Source organism: Geospiza fortis, unplaced genomic scaffold, assembly GCF_000277835.1.
Source record: "Geospiza fortis unplaced genomic scaffold, GeoFor_1.0 scaffold16, whole genome shotgun sequence".
Taxonomy (NCBI): Eukaryota; Metazoa; Chordata; class Aves; order Passeriformes; family Thraupidae; genus Geospiza; species Geospiza fortis.
In genome coordinates, this window is record NW_005054302.1 from 1132157 (window position 1) to 1135227 (window position 3071).

A 3071-nucleotide genomic window follows, 5' to 3' on the forward strand; every position below is an offset into this window, starting at 1 on the left:
ATTAGTCTCATTGAGGATATATATGATAGATACAGATATATAGATATCAGTTTTGTTGAGTGCAAAAAGTTGTATACATTTCCATTTCTCTAAAAGCAATTAATGTAAGAGCTTATCCAAAGCTAGGGTTTTTTTGTTCTCTGAATTTTCCAGCATACAAGCTTTTCTGTCTCTAATTAAAAAAAAAACCAACACTTTTCTTTGAAACACAGTGTTTACTGCAGCAGTTCAGTCAAACGCCACAGAGTAACCAAAGAAACATTCTCTGACTTCTTTTTGAGGATCAGACCAAACAGATTTTTTGGGCAGAGGCTGCAGCATTTGTAATGCACACCATCGCTAGCTGTTCTGCATTTGCTTTTAGCTTTACAAAGTTCAAGGCATTTAGCAAAGCACTTTGAACAACTTATATTTTCAGTGTAGGTGAAGCAGATCAGTCTCTTTGCTTCCTGTGAACAATCTGCATTTCTTAACTTTTTATGGAATGTGCTTTACAGTATGAAAATTATGTTTCTTACAAGGAGCTGACCAGTCGGCCTTGTATGACCTGCTTTGTATCCTGTATTAGTGCAAGTGTTACTAAAGTAATTCGACTCTGGAAATAATAAGTAAAGAACATTGAAACAGTGTAATTGCGTGAAAATACATAAAAACTGTATAACTTTGAGATGGTTTAGAACAGCACATATTTGGAAACATCTCTTAAGGTAATTTTTAGTTGTAATCAGGTGTTTTCGCAGGGTTTTTTTTATGGATGGTTAGTTGGTTTTGATTGTTTATCCTTGCTGAAAAACTTTCTTCCTCAGCTGCTTTCACTGTTGCCCCACTAATATTTTGCTGCCTTTGATTTTTTCCTAGGGCGCCAATGCCTCAGCTTTGGAGAAAGAGATTGGTCCGGAGCAATTTCCAGTCAATGAGCACTACTTTGGTTTGGTTAATGTGAGTCTCAGACTGTAACTTACTGCTTTGGAAGGACAGGAATGGGTTGGTTAAACAAGACTGGGATGAGTGAATACTTTAAATTCTGAAAGATATAATCACTGAATAGTCATACTATTGAAATGTGTTTTAGTATTTTGTGCATTTGTTGAAATATGCTATTGAATTGTTGAAATGGGCTCTCTACTGAATATTTTTATTTTGTCTTATCAGTCATAGGGTAATTTTTACATCACTTTCAAGTTATTAAAATGTGTAAGTCTTAAAGAAGGCTATGTAAAATATGTAGCTTGTTGTTCATAATATGCCAATAAAGTAAAATAAATACATTAAAAGAAAAAAAAAGTCTTGTGAAAGACTATGATGCTACAAAGTATTTATATCTGCTATTTATATCTGCTATTGGGTGGGGAGTAAAAAAAAATTCAGCCCAAAGAGGAAAGCAGAAAAAATATATTGGACTGCTTGAATCAATAATTATTTTTAAGGAATGATTTAAACTTTAATTTCTGATATTACTGATGAAAAGTGTATCTTGTTAGAAAGTGAATTATACTGATGTGAAATATTAAATTAACTGGGCTTCAGAAATGACATAGTTAAAACAGGTTGATTTAACAAGAGCTCTTGTCTTGCTTTTCTTAATGGAACTGATTATTTAAATATTGTCCTGGTTCTGTAACATGTGCCTACCTCCAGATACTTAGCACTGACCTGGTTTGAGAGTCTGCAGTCTCAGCATGCACTGTGGAATCAGTAAACACTGACAAGCTGACTTCCATGCATCTCAAAACACCATCGCTTAAATTCAAGTGATTTCTTTCCTTTCTCATGAAAGCTGAAATCCCCTGCGAATGCCACATTACTTCTCTCAGAAGAGGAAATGCAGCAGTTTCACTGTTAATGCCTGTCAGTTCTGCAGCAGAACTGAGCCTTTCCATTTTTCCAGTGACAGGGTTTCTCAAATCTGTTACTCTGTTGACAGATGAACCGTTTTCCTAATTTATTGTCCAAGTCCAGAGAGGATTTAAGACTTAACGGTGAAATTGTATTGTACACCTAATCTTAAAGTTTTACATAGTTTGTGCCCTTAGGAGAAGGTTCAGTAAAGGACAGTCTTCCTAATATGTCATGAAGATCAACAAATTCTGGCTTTTTGTACTCAAGGGGGAGTAGAAATTTGAGTGGGTATCTGTCATTGCACTCATTTAAGAGGCAGGCAGCTACAATATATCAGAGTGCTTTTAATTTTCTGTCTTCTACAGGAATTTTGCTTATTTTAGCTTCAAACAAATTTTATGGGCTAAAATTCTTTGAATTGTAACAAATAATAAAATGGGATCTCATTATGTTTATGGCACACTGGTGCTGGTTTTCAGGTACAGTGGTTGGCAAAGGAAATTCGGTGATGTTGATGCCTGAATGGTTTTCAGGTCTGTTCTGCAGGTTGTGCTTACTAACACAGCACATGCATACCATAAATGTGTAATAAACTTTCAGCATGTAAATCTGCCAGGAAAAGTGAAAGTAACTAGCTATGGCCAATGACTGGAAAGAATGACAGAGATAATGAAAAGAAATACTAGATAATTAGATAATAAATTAGTACTATTAGATTGAGAAGTGATAGAAATCACAGTTTTTGCCTTCATTGATTTCTCTAATTTATTTGTAGCAATTATAGAAAGTGAATCTCCTAGAGACTTGTTAACATTTACTGCTAAGTTTTTCTAATTTGTTTATTGATTTTGTTTGTCCTAACTTTCTCCAGGGTAATGGGAAAAAGGGAAATAATGTGGAAGTCAGTAGCTTTTTTCTAACCATGTGATAGGTGGCCATTTGAGGTGTCTGGAATACAGAAAAGCATTTTAGATAAAGATGACAGTTCTGAAATAGAGATCTGTCAATTTTCCAGAGGTAGCATAAAAGAGGAGGAGGCAAAAGCCCTGTCTTAATTCTTTTCCTGCTTTATGGTAGAATCTAGGGATTGTTCAGAGGATGTGCTGAAAGAGCAATTTGAGAGGTAAAGGAAGACCTAAGAAAGGGCAATTATGGGAAACATATGGATGACCAGATGGAAATGGAAAATTCGACTTTGACTTGAAGGGACAATATCATTCACTAAATCAGCA

The 3071-nt window shown here is 34.9% G+C and overlaps 1 protein-coding gene across 1 annotated transcript in view; it reads left to right on the plus strand.

Moving 5' to 3' along the window:
• Nucleotides 1–857: 857 nt before the first annotated feature.
• Nucleotides 858–3071, plus strand: part of USP12 (ubiquitin specific peptidase 12) — a 21962-nt gene continuing 19748 nt past the window's right edge. Inside the window, exon 1 of the mRNA XM_031066090.1 lies at nt 858–939. The gene's annotated coding sequence lies outside the window, so the exon portion shown is untranslated. The remainder of the gene's footprint in view (nt 940–3071) is intronic.